The 19472-nt window shown below is 39.8% G+C and overlaps 1 protein-coding gene across 9 annotated transcripts in view; it reads left to right on the top strand.

Annotated features, from left to right (window-relative positions):
* Positions 1–19472, top strand: part of LOC105214370 (octopamine receptor beta-2R) — a 118755-nt gene that overhangs the window by 55053 nt on the left and 44230 nt on the right. For 4 of the 9 annotated variants that reach the window (XM_029041742.2, XM_029041740.2, XM_054226059.1 and 1 more), the window contains exon 2: positions 2643–2725. The exons of the other annotated variants lie outside the window; for them this stretch is intronic. The gene's annotated coding sequence lies outside the window, so the exon portion shown is untranslated. The remainder of the gene's footprint in view (positions 1–2642; positions 2726–19472) is intronic. 9 annotated transcript variants of the gene reach the window in all.

The raw sequence follows: 19472 nt of genomic DNA, 5'->3' as shown, positions 1-19472 counted from the left end.
GAATTATTTGGAAAATTTGTTGTGATGGGTGGTGTGAAAGGCGGCGTTTGGCATGCGAAAATTGTCAACAAATAAAGTGGAGGCAAAATCATAAATAAACAACAATAGCGCACGTATATAATGATAAATAAACATTGAAAGCCAATAACGCCAGAGAATGTGTGAGTGTGTGTGTGTGTGTGTGTGTGTGTGTGTGATGGCTTCACTAGTGGCCCACCAGTGAGAGCAAATAATGACATAGACTCCGCTGCCATTGCCTCTGGCAACGCTCAAACATTGTTTACTCGGCAGTCGCTATTTGTTTGTTTACTCTGCTTTGTTACATAATACCGATTGACATATTAGGGGATTCGAGTTAAATAACTTAAATAATCCATTGTTTAAGTGCACACTCCTACCATGCGGGGTAGGATCTTAAAGCTGTAAAAGCCCCAGCTAAAAAGTATACTAAAGAGTGGCAACCATGCCTCACGCCCATTGAACGGAACGGAGGTATGTGCATGGAAATCAGTGTTGTTCGAAGCTTAGTAAAGTATCGCCCTTAAATTGATTCCTTCCTCCTGAAGCCTTCGGGGGAATAACCCCCGAAGACAAAACCCTTCTCAGATAATTTAGATTTCATAAATTTTTGCAGTATTTAAGGCACTGAGCCAAACAAAGTTCCAAAGTCATTCCCACTTTGAGCTGCGCGAGTATTTGTGGCTAACGTTTCAACTGTTCAATTTGGTCGCCCACTCTCACCAGCGGCCTTCGGCGACATGCACAGCGTTATTTCACTGTTTGTGTCCTTCGTCCAATCATTTGCGTCTGTTCTTGAAAGTTTTCCAATTTCTTTTCTATTCACCTTACTTCAAGTTCATTAATCTTCTCTCTACCACTCTGCTCTACAGACCCCACAGACGCCATTGCTTGTTGACTTTGCACATGGTAAATGCGATGAAAATTTAATTTTTCGTTTATGCGCAACTAAATCGAAAAGTGTGTAAATGGACGCTTTGTGTCCCTCTTTTCAATGCAGAAAGTCTCCTACGCCTCAAAGACCCTTAGAACGAGCTGCTGCTGCTTGCAACAGTTGTGTTCACGGCCGGGCAGTGAGCCAATCATTCGATCCAACATCGGCAAATAAAGTATAATCATGTTTTTATTGCTTTCGTAAGTAGATAAAATATTATTATTGAAAGACACTTCAAGCTGCAATGCTGATTGGCTCTGACTTCATCTCATCAAGCTCGCTTTTACTGAGGCAATTACTTTGTTCCAGTCAGTTTATGCCACATCAGCTGGAAGTGTTCTAAGTGGATTTCTAAGAAGATTTTCTATATTATATGTGAAATACTACTTACAATAATTGAAGGCTGGGTATGTCTCCACAAATTATTCCTATGTGTACCTACCTATTTAGTTGCTCAGCTGAGTACAGAACATAAATCTTGTTTTCGTCTTTTAAATTTTTATACTCTCGCAACAAATGTTGCGAAAGAGAGTATTACAGTTTTGTTCACATAACGGTTGTTTGTAACACCCAAAACTAAACGAGTTAGATATAGGGTTATATATACCAAAGTGATAAGGGTGAAGAGTGGAGTTCAAATCCGAATGTCTGTCTGTCCGTCCGTCCGTCCGTCTGTCAAGCTGTAACTTGAATAAAAATTAAGATATCTTGATGAAACTTGGCATACTTATTTCTTGGCACCTTTCGAAAATGAGCAAAATCGGACCACTGCCACGCCCACAAAATGGCGAAAACCGAAAACACATAAAGTGCCATAACTAAGCCATAAATAAAGCTATGGAAATAAAATTTGAAACATAGGATCCCATTAGGGAGGGGCACATTTGGATGTATTTTTTTTGGAAAAGTGGGCGTGACCCCGCCCCCTACTAAGTTTTTTGTACATATCTCGCAAACCAATAGAGCTATATAAACCAAACTTTCTGCAGTCGTTTTTTTACCCACTTCCTAATACAGTCCAAAAATGAAAGAAATCGGATCATAACCACGGCCACCTCCCATACAAAGGTTCGGTTGAAAATTACTAAAAGTGGGTTAACTCACTAACGAAAAATGTCAGAAACACTAAATTTCACATAAGAAATGGCAGATGAAAGCTGCACTCAGAATTTTTTACAAAATGGAAAATGGGCGTGGCGTCGCCCACTTATGGGTCAAAAACCATATCTCAGGAACTACTTGACCGATTTCAATAAAACTTTGGTTTGTAATAGTTTCCTTACATCCCAATGATATGTTGTTAAAATAGGCCAAATCGCTTCACAACCACGCCTACTTCCTATATACCAGAAATTTGAAGACAATCTGAATCGTTTACTTTACAATATATAAAGTAAGTACTAGTGAAGATATCGGTGCAGAACTTTGCACAAATACTATGTTAATAGTGTGGCAGCCCCATTCTAAAAATCGCCGAAATCGGACCATAGGTTTTTGAGGCCCCATATGACGAATATGTGGGTCAAATTGTGTATTATATAATATAAATAAAGTTAAATAAATAAATTGCGAGAGTATAAAATGTTCGGTTACACCCGAACTTAGCCCTTCCTTACTTGTTCTTATTTATTTCTGCTTCCATAAGCACTTAAGCTAAAGCGTCTTTTTGTTTTCTTATTTTTACTTACAGTTGCATCCACACTTTCTGGCGGCGAAGGGCAATTGCGGTTTTGGCAGAGGAAGGCAATTAAAAATTCATTGCAACATATTGAGGTAAGTGCAACATTGTTGAACGGTAGTCTAAAAATTAATAAAATAGCTGAATATTTTGCAATATAAAGCGGCACTCGCTTTCCGATTTTGATGGTGATAATTTCAATTTATTTATGTAAACTCTTTGAAATCGGGTAATAAAAAAGTTGGTGATCTTTATCCATAATGTAAAATAATAAATCATGCTCCCTCCTCAGAAGATATGGTTTCTATATACCTCTACCTTTCTTCCACCTCTCAAAGCACTAAAGATTTTCGTCATCCCAAAGTGTTGCATATAATGAATGGCAATTTGCATATCGGTTCCTTCACCAATGACAATATGGCCGCTTCTGTGGCAACAGTGAACGGTTTTCGAATTAAAGAGGCGAAGGCTACTGCAATAAACACTGAGCCAAAACTTCGTCAGAACCCTCGGGGCATGCAGATCAGCATCATCCGCCCACACAAACATATCATCATATTTTGCATATATGTGTGTGTGATTGAAATGAGTGGGACAGGTGCAGTCGCCACCACTTAAAATTGTTTGTCATGTTGACATATTGACATATTGACATTCTGTTTACAAATTTCGAACCTGCTGTCATATCACATCTAGAACACCGCATTTCAGCCGAATGGTCGAATAGTGCTTACGTCTTTCAACTCGCCTGCGTCGAACTCTCGCCAACGGCGTCTCGTGCAGGGTCATCATTAGCATTTTGGATATGAATGATTGTATTCATCTGCACTAGAGTTGTAATATGGTGAAAAATAAAGTCTGGATGCCCGTCCAGTTGCAGTCATTGCCTTGCAACAACAATATGCCGTATTAGCTGTATGTGTTGATTAATAGATCAAGCGTTTGTTCTCTAACAGACCCGACATATTATTTAATGGACGCTGGCACCGTTATTGATGATGTCGTCAGACTGCTCGCCGTTTGCTATTTTCTGCTTTGGTTTTATTTATTTATGGAAATTTGCTTCGCTTTTGTCCAAATGCACTCCCGACTGATGCGCTTAGCAACACTGAGTAAGCTTCACATATACATATGTGAGCAAAAAAACATTTTAGAAATTGTAATTGATGGCGACGGTGATTTTTGGCAAATATCAAAATAAATTGCTGCATTTGTTTGCCTTTTAAATTTTAAATGCAAATTGAGTGTTTCAATATACTAACATTTACCACCGAATTCGGTGTCTGTACTAAGCATACGATGGAGGAATGTTCTGGCGGTGCGGATGAGAGTCGCCTTTTGCTAGCATTTCGAAATTTTAAAGATTCATCTTGACCATTATTAAAAATGACGTATTTATGAATATTTATTTTTGAATATTTATTTATGGACATTGGCAAACACGTCTTTTAGACATTCTCTTAGCTTTCGCACTTAAATTGAAATAACTGGTGAACCAGATGGGACGTTAAAGGCGGCCTTTCAAATCTTCCCATTTCCACACATTCTAGGGTTATTTTACTTTCTGGTATTATTTTTCAAAAAAGCATTTCAGTTATAACTCTAGTGACAGCCTCATTTTATAACATCTCTCATACACTCCTAAAGTATTAATTGAGAGCAAAGTAGTACAGCAAAGCCTGCTGAAGTATCCAAATTTAAAATGTTCAAAGCCAAAATAGTTACTATTTATGGCATTATTTTACATTAAACATGAGTCTCAATGGAGTAGTAGTAATAGCAGTAGAACATATACTATAATGCGATAATGAACTCATTGGCACCTACGTAAATAGCCAGAGAACTGTAGCCGAAGATCTTAAGAGTAAACTCAATTAGAGCTGGAAGGTAAGGAAGCAATTTCCCGAAGCGCTCTGCGCTGTCCCAATTGCTTTATGCTTTCCTACGCATATCTACGTGTAATAAATTTAAGATTTATGCGTCGTTGTAATTAATATGCACTTTCTTAAAAACACTTCGTCAGCAGAGGCTTGAGAAAACCTACACACACAACAAGGTAGCATGTAGCATGTAGCGGGACAAAAGCAAGATTCTCAGCATCGAAGAGCAGCGAAAATGTCGCGTTATGTGCAACCGTGCGCACTTAATGTCATTAAGTATTCAATTTAATACGTCAATTTACGCTGAATGCCAGAAAGAGAAAGGGGCTGCGGGGATTCGCCTGAGAACACATCTTTATACTCACATACATATGGAAGAGTGTGTGTGTGTGGGCATGCATGTGTGCACATCTGCTGAGTAAATATACTCATACGAGGGTGGTGGTGCACTTCAGCCATTTAAATCAGCAGCGTGTTACAAGTACATAACGTTCATGGATGTTAAGTAGTTTCTCAGGTGGCAGCTTGCTTTCCGCCTTCATTTTTATTGCAGTCGTTGTTTCTGTTATTTACTTAGATGTGTGTCAGGCACTGATGTTGCACATTAAATTAAATACGCCAGTTGCGTCAACAGACGTGCTGTTGTGTCGCGCTGAGTGAGTGCAGTAGCCAGCGCACCAGCAATCTGTGGAAGAACACGAAGAATGGAGGCCACCCGCAAAGACGACGCAAGCAGAAACAAGTGCGAGCCCCCTGCTGTGGCAACTAAGCAGCTGACTTACAATAAGCGATGATAAGAAAACTGGGCAACAAATACTTGTGGCGCACATAAGACCCAAGCTTTTCCATTTTGACGCAAATAACGCCGGCGGTAATCAGTTATGTAATGAACTGTCACAGCGTAGCAGTTGTTGTAGCGGCATTATTCTTACTGGAGTCCGGAGTGGTGTAGGCGACCCTTTGTCTTTGAAATGCTGTCCGCAGCCGCAGCAGCGTTTGATATCAAGCTTTATGTGCAAGGTAACTGGTTAACTGGCGAAACAATCGATGTTTAAACGCTGGAGTTTTCTTCTTATAAAAAATTATGTTTCCTCAATGAAAGAAAAACTGTCAGAAGAGGTGGATATTAAAAACATTGTAAGACTTTCAGATTGATTCTTCACAGCTTCTCCGTGGCAGTTATTGCAAGTTTGCATGTGATTTTTTAAATACCAAAAATAGAACGAGAAATCTACAAACGTGTCTGAAAAGCTAGACTTTATTGAAACTTTTCAGTTGCTGGAGTTTCTCGTCAGTCACAGCGCTAGCATCACATTCCAGCATATGTGGCTCTACATGTGTTTATATGACTGTACCGTTGTTCCTTTATTGGCTGCTTCAACTTTCGACATGTCGCTCTCGTGCAGCGCAACTCGAGGCGGCTTCTGGCACGCACTTAATAAACTCACTTATGTGTTGCATGCAGCAGAGGCATAAACTTTGCTCATAAACAAATGTATTTTGTTGTCTGCAATTTAATTTCACTGCGTGGAACTTTTGTTTGACTTCAACAGAATTTGAGCTTCCAGTTTGCAGATGTGAAGGTTGGAAGTTTGCATGCGGATCCCCATCACCTTAGCTCCGTCTTCGGTTGTGGCGTCAACAGAAAAGTATTTTAATCCGCTTGTAGACCGCTTTTCCAGTGGAAGCCTCTTAGTATTTTTTTTAAGAGATGCGGATCTAGATTTAGTCATACATATCTAATATCCAACGCATGATCGAGCCCTGGTTCCAGCATTCTGTGATGTCCCCACACCACCATCGAGTCTAAATTATAATGGAAAATGTATTTGCGGCCAGTTGGGCTAAGCGCTTTAAATGCATTTACGAGCCAACAACAACAAATAGTTAATAACGGACCATCGTGTGCGCAAACAAATTGTTTTTGCTGCTGCTGCTATTGCATGTCCGGCAACATTTTCGTTGTTGTTGTTGTTCTGCTTTTGGCAGTGATGGAAAATAGCGAAATCTCATTAAGTGTCAAAGGTGCCACGTTGCATCACCTGCGTTCACGCACGCACACACACACACATATGCACGTCCTACGTGCATGTTCACACGTGTGGAGGCAATTAGTTTTTTGCTCGCTTTTGCTGCCGAAGTTGGTTGGTAATTTGCCACTCGCTAATAGCGACATTCACCACATAAACAGCAATAAAACACCGAACAGCGAGCCGACAAAATTGAATTCGAGCGCAATTCGAGCAATTGGAAAACGCTTGTGCTCATCAAAGCTCCTTGTGGGGGTGCTGCAAATATTCCACACGCATATTGCTGAAATAAAATTTAAAAGGAAACACCGTGAAATTCTGAACGATTCATATTTTGGGGATAAACCGTTAAGCGATAACCCTCCAGTTTCAAATGTCAAAGGAAGACCCTTGGTATTGGGTTCACCTTTTCATTTCTCCACTCTTTACAAGTGAAATTGGGGACTCAAAGCAAATTTGTTTTCATTATCACCTCGCCGTAATACGTTCGAGCAGCACTTTTTCAAGTGACTGAAGAGCCAACCATTAGCTTAACCTGCTTAACTCAAACACTCAAACTAACTCACAAAAGGCAAGAAAAGGCTTTAAGAGTATTTAGATGTAATACCGTTGGTCGCAAAGCGTCTCTCGTTTTGAGGTGTTCACAATTTATTTGTTTTACCATTTTTGCCTCATAATATTCTCCGCCGTTTATTGTCTCTACGTCAATACATGTCCGTTCGTTCTTTCAGTGAACATTATTGTTGTTATTATTGCATTTTTATTATTGTACAATATCCAAACGCTCTTGGTATCTGACTTCTTGCTTGGCAACATGTTGCGAGCCGTTGGCAACATTCGGCGAACGGTGTTTTATGGTTGTCATGTTGAGGACGTCGTGTAATTTATGATGTTTCACGCTGCTGCTGTGGTTATTGGCGCTTGCTGGCAACTGACAGCCGCTGCCATGGCCTCAAGCCTGCAGCCTCAATCGCCTGCCTGGATGATTGTGCAGCTTTCACAGTTGCCGAGCGGCGTGTTTGTGTTTGTTGCTGGCACTTTGATTACGCGCTTCAATGGCTGGTTCATCAGATTTTGCCATCATTTATTACCCAGCAAAATGCGCAGCGCTGCTACAAGGACTCGTTACGGAGCCTGCGCCAGGTTCTGTTCATCCGAGAAAGGGGGAATGTTGAATATACTAGGACTAAATAGTTTTTGTTGTAATGCGGAAAGTAATAAACAATATCAATATGTTGGAGAGAAATGGTCACTTTTTCTGATGCTTAAATAGGCAGTGCGAATATTTCGAGTTGCCCGAATAGGAAACGGGATTTGAAATAAATTTAGTGAAACCAAATAAATAAAAATTGAGTTCTCCTGTTTGAAGAGCTTTATCTTTATCTAATACCAATTACTATATTTTGGTCCTGTCATATTATATTTAAAGCACATTTTTATCACTTTAACTTATTATTTTGCTCACTTTCACTTTGCGAATATAAACTTGAAAAGCTTTGAAGTCGGTTCTCTTATTTACAGTTATTAGCTTAGTGGCGCACAAATGTTTACACAGCACCACTCAAAAGTTATAGAGCCAAATAGAAAACTTCAAACACGCATTTAACAAAATCTCTTCAGAGTAAATTCATTATCAAAATTATTCCAAATTTGAGTGAAAGCGCGTAAAATCACCAAAGAATGTTTTAACGGCACTAAAAGCTGGCTCATAAAAGTCACTGTTGACTAATTAACGCTCGAGCGGGAATCCTCGATTTGGCTTTGCATCCTTTCTGCGAAAGCTCTGCAAACATAATAAATATTTTAATGAACACATTGCAACAACAAACAAACTTCGCGGAGTGACTTCGCGAGGAGGTGAGTGGGAGTGTCCCTGCAGTAGTTTTGTTTTTGTGGTCATATTTTCTGTTTGCGTCGCTATTTGTGGGCAATAAAAATCAAACAAGCGCATTTAAGTATTAATAAATAGAGAAGACAGCTTGTTCGCTGTTGCTTCATGGAGACTACAGAGAGTGCCGTGGGTGTTCCGAAGCAAACAAAACTGCGAAGTACAAGGACTAAGAACGAAAACTGAGCAACTCGTGATCAATTTCATATGGAAAAGCCATGCATGGTGTCATCAGCTGCTTGGAGACAGTTTAAAACTTCATTTGTTGCAACAGAGACGCCGTTAATCATCCAAAAAAATTCCAAAAAAATACATTTTCTATATAATGATTCCATCTTAAAGACGTTTCTATGAACTTCAGTTCTTCTCTCAGAGTTCATGAGTTTAACTGTCTAAAAATTCAACAAGAGAGAGAAAACCAATAAATTAAAGCACTTCTAAGCTGAACAGGCAAGGATGTATCATTCGAAAATTTGTTTAGTGGCATAAATGGCATAGGCGCAACTCTCCATAAAAGCAAAAGCTGAATAAAATGGCAATGAAAACGTAACACTAAGACACCGGATAGAAATATAATCGTAATTATGCGAGATAAAAACGTAAAGGAGCCCAAGCGTGATGGCATTATATGAATAAGGAGGAAACAAAACCCAGCCACAATATTTAGCCAAAACTGAGTTACACACAAAGGATATATATATGTATGTATGTGCGCTCGCATGTAAAGCGTTGTGTAATTTATGTGACAAGCACAGCGTGCTCGGCGACGCATTGAAACGAAACCGAGCATGCGAACCTTGCACAAAATACTACATTACTCTTCCATGCGCTGCTCTGCCGTGCCACGGAGTGTGCCACAAACACACATTTGGTAATTTAAAAATTTCGCAATGCGGGAAAAATTATGCTGAAAATAGTGAAAATATTTTGCTTCGCAGCATTTTGGCGTAGAGGCGTGCCACTGACGACAGCGTAGTATGCTTGCAGGCGCATAGAAATGAACCTATTTTGTGGCAATAGCGCGAGAATGTGTGTGGGTGTGTGTGGAAGCGCCGCTGTCAAATGTTAGACACACGTAAGTTTTCTAAATATATTATATTGGTATATCACCTGCGTGTGTATGTAAGCGAGCGCCGCTGCTGCTCATACAAATGCGCTCATGGCTCTGAAGCTCCAAATAGCCGCGTATGAAATTCCCCTAACTGCTCACATACAACACACACACACATGTATGTATGTTGAGTGGCGCACAAGCGTGTCTTCTAGCTTCGCATTCATCTCGACTATTTGCACTCCACTGCATTAGTGCTTGTCACTATGCGGCAGATCCCAGAAAATCCTAAGTATCATCACAGTCTAATTAGAATTTTAAATTCGTTTCTTTCCTCATCATGGCACTTGCTGTTTAGCTCGCCGGCTCAGTGTGTCTGCAAGCTCATGCTGTGAACCAGCGCACACATCGCCGAGAAACATAAACAGCCACACATACACACATATATGGAGACATATACACAGTTGAAATGCTCGTGCATTTATGTGAGAATGTGCTCACTTTCAACCGGTAACCGCAGCAGTGGAATTGCTGGTGGATCTGTTAACCGCATTTAAATTTATATCTCTATTCATTTACACAAATACATATGCCCGCAGCACACGCACACAGCACACACACACAGATGCCTTCTCGTTTATCTTTATTATATGTCGCTCGCTGTTGGAGCTCGCCCTCGTCTGTGCGTTGTGCATTGACTTGTTTGGAATGCATCGAGTTGGGTTAAAGTTTATGCTTTAGATTTATTCGCAATTTCATTTCCCATTTTCCTGAGGCATGATTCCCTCTGCTGAATGGCACATCTTTAATCTCATCACAGTTAATACTTCATGTAAATATATACATATGTATTTTGAGACCCAAAAATTGAATATATATTTCACAAAGCATGTTGGATGTGTAACATTTTCTATGATTCATGGAAATGGCGTTGGTGTTCTGTAGAAATGTGCTTAAAGTATTGAAAAGATATTTGCTTAAGGGCTGTTAACTGTAGAATATGTTCTATGTATGTTTGCATCAAAGCCTCTACGCTGCACGGTGAATCTATTTGCTTTCATGTTGAAGGAATTGTCAATAAAATATTTACAAAGGCCAAAAAATGTGTCGGAGTTCTCCTACAATAGGTGCTGATATCAGCAGCAGTACTTCAAGCGAGTTTGTTTCAAAATTTGAATTTTCACTTTTTGTTCGACCTTGATTTGGCAGCGGATCACAGACAGCAAAAGCTTTTCGATTTATTTTTTTTTTTGCCAACTCATTCACCTTCATTTGAAGCATTCCAACATTTTCATTTTCGCATTGACAACCGGCAGACGACCTTGAATATCCTTGAGCCAGCGTGGCGCTTGTCATCACGCTCAGTGTGATTATCTGACTTTTATGCTCGGCGCTTTCCCGTGACGTTTATTTGGCATATTTTGCTTTGCGTTGCAAGAGGGGGGTAGTGAATCATCTCCGCTTTTCGATTGCGCGCTCACCCTTCGATTTCCGGCTTCGGCTTAAGCTAATCCGCATGTCCTTTCTTGGGTATATGTATGTGCAGTTGCCAGGGTACCCAAGCTTCTTCCTCCTCTTCATGTCTGTATGTATTTGTGTGCGTCGCATAATTTCCCAACAGCTTTGGTCTGCTAAGATCTGTTGATATTTGTGTGTGCTGTTTGTTTTTTGGCGTCGGAAGCTGCTTTGGCTGCAGCAATTGCTGATTATATTCTATTCGAATGATGTGCAAACCGCATTCCGGCAGCCACCCAGGCATCAACACCAACACAGATTTATTTAGTTTATCTCTTTAGCCGCCTTCTTTGACACCCCACAGAAGAGCTGAAGGTTGTTGGATTACATTTTCGTCTTCATTTTCTTCGATTCTAAATTTTATTCCGTGTAAAATGAAATCACTGACTTCTAGTGTCTTAAATATTCGTTATGACGAAAGGAAAAGTAAAATTCTAGATTCGCGGGCTGGGGTATCATAAAGATAAAGTAAAAGAAGTATTTCTTCGTTTTCCTATTCTCGATTCAGTACTTTCATTTTGTACCCCGTTGAAAGATCCCGTGTGAATAGTGAATAACTCTTTTAGTGAAAGTATTTAGTATTTTAGCACATTTTCCAGAAAGCTATTCGTCTCTATATTAAAGGAATATGTTGTAAAAGCAATTTAATGTGCTTGAAAAGTACGAACTACAAATACATAACGGCAGTTTGTGTTCGTATTTAAAACTCTTATTACAAATCACATCATTCGCAACGACAAAACGTTTGCAATTCAATTAGTGGTGAAGCGTGACGGTGATTGGCGTTGATTGAGCGAGTAGGTGGCGCAGAAGTTCCCGAGACCAGTCGAACACACCTACGCGTAGTGGGCAAAGGGGGGCAAATGGGCTGGCGTCTGTGTACTTCGCTGGCTTACTGTCAGGCCGTCATACCGCCAGACGTGCGGTCCGTTGGTCGGTCGCTGGAATCAGCTCGCTGGCTTGTAAGTCGTCGTATCTGTGCGCCTGTTCGGCCGCATGACGAGCGGTGTGGGTGTGAGCGAGCTTTCATTAATTTTGCGGTTATTTAATTCCATTGTGCTGAATTTGGAATGCGAAAACGAGACAATTCGTGGCGGGCAAAAATACCACAATATAATTTATTTTTGGCATTTCAATTCATTATTTAATTTATTTGTACATGTATTAAAGTCAGTACAACAGCAACAATTAGGGCGGAGCAAACAAGCGGGGTAGAAGGATGACAAGTAATGCAATTATAATAAACGAGAAAGCGATGAAGCAACAACATTTAGTGATAAACACCGACGGCAATGATTTTCCACTTAATTTCATTTTGTAAAATACATGTGCAAATGCCAACAACTCTCGGCGAGAGTTAGCGCTGGTGTAGGCGTAAATGTTTGTGTTGAACACAAAAGCGAATTGAAAATTCATTTGGGAAATTCTACAATTGATGAATGTAAAACAGTTGAGCACAGTGCGCACACACAAGCAAACAGATTCGAGATGGTGGAGGGGGAGTGGCGCGTCTCCTCCTTGTTGCATGTAAAGCGAACGAAGCATCAGCCCCATACATACACACATACATATAGACATATAGACATATGTAAATTAGAGTATTTTCATTTAGCACAAAAGCGACGGCGTTTGCCTCGAGTATTGACAGGCATTCGAAGGACTTACCACGCACAGACAGCGGCACACACACATGACTCACACACGGACATCTTCATGTCAGTTCGCTGCTTGTATTGCCATGAATTCGAAAGCATTCGAAAATTCGCCCTCGATAAATTTTAAATACATTACAATAATACACACAATAAAAGAAGCAACAACAAGAACAAAGCCAGCAACAAACAAGACAAACAAACAAGAAAGCGAGCACAAAAACAGCTAAATCTACAACACCATTTCCAACGGATGACAAAGCTTTGGCATTGCCAACAATGACATCGAATAATGGAGACAACAGCGCACCAAAACACCAGCCGAGCAGCAAAGGAGCAGCCGCCTTAGAACACAAAACAACAAGCCATGTACAGCTATGTATGTATGTGAGATGGCGGCGTCTCGATGGCATGAGCGAGCGGAGTGAGTTGGCATAGAATTCGCTTGGTCAGCTTTTGGAAGGCAGCGCGCAACAAAAGCGGTGCGCGACACAATGCGGACTGAAAATGGCAAACGGTGAACGCTTAACGGTGAACACTCAGCGACAATTGGCGAATGCCAGCTACGACAATCTTGTCAATAATAAATTAAATGTCACGCCATTCCATCCATTTCCATTTGCATTTACATTTATAATTATGCCATTGCCATTGCGGTGTTGTTAGGTAAAACGCCGTAAAGTATACCACACTAATTCGACCGCTCGAATTGTTTGGCAAATGTCACCGTTTTCATTGAAATAATGTTAATAGTAAAAGCGACCGTTATGTGGGTTTCCCACCTCACCTTGGTGTATTCATTGAGCGCCGTGGCACACTATTAACTGTGAATTTCATAGCCAAAAGGTGAGGCCAAGTGTAGGAATATAGGTAAACTACAAAGCTGAATTTGGAAACTAATATAGTATTTAATGGATACTTCAGTTTTATATAGTTTAGAAATTATAGAAAATGTGACGATTAACATAAGCAAATTCAGAAATGCGAATTAAAATATAATTTTATTCAGATTTTGAAGCATTTGTTGCGCTGAAAGTCAGACTGGTGCTCACAAATTAAGAAGTGCGAGAAGCATTCTGAAGGGCTTTTCGAAGAAAAGAAATTGCAAAAAGTTAGTAACAAGGTCAAGCAGAGCAATGTAGCATACTTTTAGGCGTTTAGCAGTAAATAATACCGCCGGTGCTTGAATACCACAAAGTAACAGCGGATTTGCGGCGGCACACTCAATACTTATATGAAATGGCAGGGCCGAAGTGAGTGAAAATCCTAACGGAAGTGTCCAAACCCACAAATGAAAAATCAACAAAAGAAAACGAAATGAAAATATCGAAAATTCGCAATGCGGTGATCTTTTCAGAAAACTGCTCGGCCATACGTGTATGCCGCATGCGTCCACTTGGCCAGACATGAGTCTATGAGTCCATTGTTTGCCAGCAAATCGATCCATCAGCTGCGGCTGGTTCCCTCATATTTGTGTGGAAGTGCCTGCAACAATAGGCAGACAGCGGATATAGTTCAAAACGGATGTGCTATGGTAATTGCGCCAGCCTACACATCCGCTACAGAAAACTGCACCGACGCTTTGCTTTGCTTCGTCTCGCTTCAACGTTCTACAAAAAGTTGTTGTTTTTGAGAAAATGTTGAACTGTAAATTTGCCTGGACTTGGTATTAGCATTCCGCTTTCCACATGAGACCTTACCACTTGAAGGAATTGGTCGACTGACCAATGTAAATAAAACTGGAAGCGAAGCCAGAAGAATGGGCGAAAAACTTCTTTTAGCATTGACAGAGAAGAATGGCTTTGCGGCTTCCGCGGAAAGCTCGAAACCACTCAGTTCACAAAAACACATTTATGTCACTGTGTGTGTGTTGGTGTTGGTGCATGAGTATGTGCGTATGTGGCAATACAAATTGTCAAGTTGAATTACGATCCGACCGTTTTCTATTCCGTTTCACATTTTTCGCTTTTTACTACTTGACTAACGGATACAAACTTACTACAAAGAACAATAATATCCTAGTGTGGGGAGCTACCGAGACGGCATAGAATCCATTAGTATGCAAACTTTTAGGACAGTGTGTGTGTGTAGTTGTAGACATGCCAGTCAACAAAACTTTATCAACAAACATCAAACAGCAATAAATAGTTAGAAGTTTAAAGTTGATCTATTTATAGTTCTGTTCGCATTTCGAGGGAAAAGTGGAAAAAATGAAAGAAATTACACTTATTAAAGAAAATAAAAATAACGGTTGCTATTGGACCGTAAATAGCTGACCTGAATACTTGAAAACGATCCAAAACCTTTGTGAATAGAAACCAGGCATTTCGTTTCAATTAGCGTTAGCGCTAGGTTGGGTTAGCGCTGTCCTTTCTGGCACCAAAAATATCCTAATGGGTCAGAAAGACCCCACGATTCGACAAAGCTTGGAATCTATTACATAATTCTTGATTCGGCTAATTTGAATTCTAGTCAATTCCCTACTGGTGTTCTTCCTATCAAAGTCTTCAGCTACCAAGCTTATCCTCCATTCGTTTAGTAATAAGATGCATTAGTTTACTATTTTCACAAGAAGTCTCTCTCGCTCTTCTGGGTTATTTCATTATCGATCCACTAATATTCGCTTTATCGACACTCAGAACCAAAGCTATACTCCACAGAAACATCTAAGCATTTTTAGAGAGTTGAGTATTTAAATTGTAGCTTGGCCTTGCCTGTTAAAAATTGATACTCAACACCCGCTCCGCTGAACGCGCTTGCATTGCGGGGGCGAGATGCAGCTGGAGGAGCTTTACTTTTATTGCGGAAATTAAAAACCTTGTAAAGTTTTGTTTTGTGCTGGAGTCCCTTGGCTCCACCATTTTTCGTTTTTCGTTTTTCTCGTTTTTTATCCAGCTTGCCGTTGCTTTTGCTTTGCCTTGCCTTCGTTTAAATCAGCTTTGTTTACTCTGCTGCTCGATAATGAACAAAGGCCAAAGTTAGTTCGTGGTATTGGTATAACATTTTGTAACGGTATTCGCTGCTACTTGCCGCACTTTGCTGCAGCACTCACATAGTTGATAATAAAACAATGTTGCGCCTGCAGTTATTTGATGTCTTATTCCACCCACTCCTCCCTCCTCCTCTTCACCCCTCATACTCTTATCCCCTCCGCTGGGCTGTTGTCGTGCGGCCTGAGCAGCTTTCCAGGCCATCAGTTCAGTTCGCTCGCTTATTTCTGCCGCGGGCTGTTTATTTGGTTGCCTCGCTGCCTCATTGCCTGGTAGTCTGTAGTCTAACCCGATTGGAGGCGTGCTTTGGGCTCCTCGTAGCCATTTCCGTTTAGGGCGTACTTACGTGGTTTTTCATTAAATTGTCCCTCAATTAAGTTTAATTTAAACTTTGGTAAATTCGTTTTAATAAGTCGCGCTGCTGTCACTGCTGGTGAAAGTTGCGCGCTCAGCTTGTCAGCCGCCACAAAGTTTGCCACAAAGAACTCTGCGACAGCGCCTCTGCTTGTCTGCTTGCCTTCGCCACTCCGAAGCTACATTTCACCGTCCTTGTTGCGTGCGGGCGGAAAACTTTTTGCCGGTGTGTCAGAGCTCGTTGTGTTTACTCAGCTCCAGGTGATGAGGTGGTGAATCTACAGTTCCATATATGGCTAGAAGAGTGTGATAAATATTTAAACATTCTAGAGAGAGATTTGCATTTTATTATAATAAATTATTGTCTTTGCTTCCATTTTAGTAATTTTATAATATTAATAGAAAAGACTTAATCTGAAGAGAAGAGACATATCTGGGGACCTTGAGAAGAGCAAACTTCATAAAATAAAGTGAAAAACTTGAAAACTTAGCGAGAAGATTTCCATAAATATTTGAGCCCAGGTACCTATAACACAAGTCTATTACTCCTAGGTTGTTTCATATTTCCTAGTATTTCTCTTTTCTGGAAATGTGCAATTTATCCTTCATGCACTCGTTTATAGGAATTTGTGAAATTTGCAAAATTCCAAATTGTTTTTTACCTCAAAAGTTGCTGAATTTATCGCCTGCGAGTAATCAAATAACAAGCAAACACGCTCAATCGACTTCAGTTGTTCAATGCAGAGCTCGGGGCGAAAACTATTTCCAGTTTTGAATAACATCCAAGGCATGGATAAAATATTTGCACACCTGTATGCACTCGGCCATTGTTGGCCGAAATAAATGCCAAACAACTTTGCACCAGAAAAATGCAACTTTGTTTTGTTTTTACAGTTTGTTTTTAATTGGATACCTCTTAGTTGTAGTCTTCTCTCGTTCGTACAGAGTCTATTTAGTTTTCTGAACAAAATTCAATGGATTCCCACTGGCGATGATTGTCCAAATATTTCAAGTGAGTGAAAATCATTTTAGCTTAACTGTATTTGAGATGAATTCACTTTTATTTTATTTTATTTGTGCGTATTCTAAATGAGTATGTATAGGCTCAATTGTTACAGCAGAACTGTAATTTTTGGCCTACAAGTAGAAGTTGGTAAATTTAATTTTGATTTTTTAATATTTTAACACAATTCAAATCGTTACTGAATTTTCCTCTGTAGACCATTGAAACATTGAACAAATAGGACTGCCTTTGGGAGATCAGAACAACTTAAAGGTTCGTTGTTTGCATACTGCGATGTTTTATATTTAGAATCAAAATATTTCTAATTCTAGTTGATTTATTAAGTACGAATTAAGAAAGGTCACCAACATCAAAATCATCACGCAAAATCTCTCCATCCAGTATCTTCTTCAAAAGCGTATTTTTTACTCACCGATTTTCAAATAGGCAGTTTTCGACTCTTACTTTTACAAATTTTTTGCAGTTCTCTTCTAAGGATGTCTTCCATCATGTCTAAGGAACCGTTGTTCTTGAAAATAAGCTCTTCATCTGATTTTATTTGCTTGTTTTCAGATATGAAAATATAGATATGTCAGTACGTGAGTATGTGAGAGCATACGCACTGAAACAGCGACATTTGTGCCGCATTGGGGACTCTTCTCACATTAAGCGGCGTAAATTTAATCTCTTCGCCGTTTATTTTTTACAAATGGCGAGTTGAATATTAAGTGGATCCTTGCGCCAGCAAAAAGTTCATTCGCCTTTCTTTTAATATGGAAATAAATTGAGCAAAACCACACACACACATACCCACATACATAGGCATATTCATAAACCATTTGTATTTTTCACCTTATACATATATTTGTGGATTTTTTTATTTATATGCCAAACAAGACCTGCGTAGGTGTACAACCTGAAGATATTTATTTCGCTCGAATTCCTTTTCTTATTTCCCCCTTTCTTATTGCCAAGGTCTTTTAAGATTATTGCTTAATTTTTTATTAGGTACTTTGTTAATATGCTACCTTTTCGCAAATAATATGTACGTACTTATTACACTCGTATGAATAAATATGTTCGGGTACAAAGAGGAAAAGGAAAAATTGTAAATTTAAAAGTTGAATTAAAAGATGAAAACAAAGAAAAGGGTGAAACAGTGGATGTTACGAAAGATCCTGACCCAAACTTCAAGTAATCTGTAAAAAGAATACCAAAAGGATCTGGAATCTCAGAGCCTCTGTGAAACTCCGTCAAAATAATGAAATAGTAGCACGGTGTGGAAGAGCATGTTTAATATTTGTGAAAAAAGTATAAAATATTCTATCTTGAACTTAGAATTTAGTGGTGCGTGTCTAACCAACTTCGAGCTTCTTCTGCTTCTTTGAACAGCTTCGAATGAGTCACCGCCATCGACGGACCGAAGCATGGTTTATTTGGTAAGGTTTCAAGTGAAGTGCTTACTATTTACTGTTATGCGCAATGGCAACGCAAAGTTTTTCGTTTTCGCATATGCAACGACTCAATCACGAAATCAGCTTACGAATTTTGAAATGTAAATGGCCGCTGGCCAAATTTGCCAGTTTCATTCATACATTAGAAGACTTACTTTATTTACCGTTGACTGCGCTTACTCGTGATGCGACTGAGCGGCCACTTACTTTCGTGCTGAAATGCTGAACTGAACTTGACATGCCGCTTGTGAAGTCATATTCCGAGATATGAATACGGCATTACTTATTCATTTATGCGTACATAAAAGTACCCTTGTCACGCAGCGGCGCCGCAGTTGACAGTGTTGGTGGCATAGTTACGGCTGTGCCTTGCAGCTTCAACGGTTTATATGTCAGCGCCGGGACTGTCTGCACTGTCAGCGGTGGTGTCTCATTGGTGTCCTAAACGCTTAGGAATGTTGAGCTCTGGAATTTTATTTACAAGTGCCGCTCACTCATATATTTACACAAAACATTTACTCATTTCGTATGACATCAGTCACTGGCATTTGGAATTCTGTAATTCTGGCACAACGTTATAACACACACATAAATGTAGTCTTGGAAATGCTCTAAGCACGTGTCGTATATTGTAAATATATAAAAATCATTCGTGAATGGCATACAACTAAGGATTGCTCTAGGGTAAATGAGGAACCAGCACTCCTTTCGAAGCACTGAAACACTCGCTCTAACTATTTAATAATTTATTGTAGAAAACAGTTCAGGCAGTGATGGGAGCCCGATTATGATTTAGGTACGATATCTGAAATACTCGGTGTGGAGACCTTATTGTGAATTTCAATCATCTTCAACAACCAGGACCCATGAATACCGCAACTCCAGCGAACAGCTTGTAGCTCAAAAAAATATTGGAAAAGAACACTGTTAAATTTGAAACTTACATTTGAGCACTGATCAGCTCAAGCTTTTATTGCATGAGATGAATCGAAATGGAATGGAACGAGAATTCCATTAATAAGAAT

Source organism: Zeugodacus cucurbitae, chromosome 2 (genome assembly GCF_028554725.1).
Source record: "Zeugodacus cucurbitae isolate PBARC_wt_2022May chromosome 2, idZeuCucr1.2, whole genome shotgun sequence".
Taxonomy (NCBI): Eukaryota; Metazoa; Arthropoda; class Insecta; order Diptera; family Tephritidae; genus Zeugodacus; species Zeugodacus cucurbitae.
The sequence above is the reverse complement of the archived record's forward strand: the minus strand, read 5'-3'. Positions and strand labels throughout refer to the sequence as shown.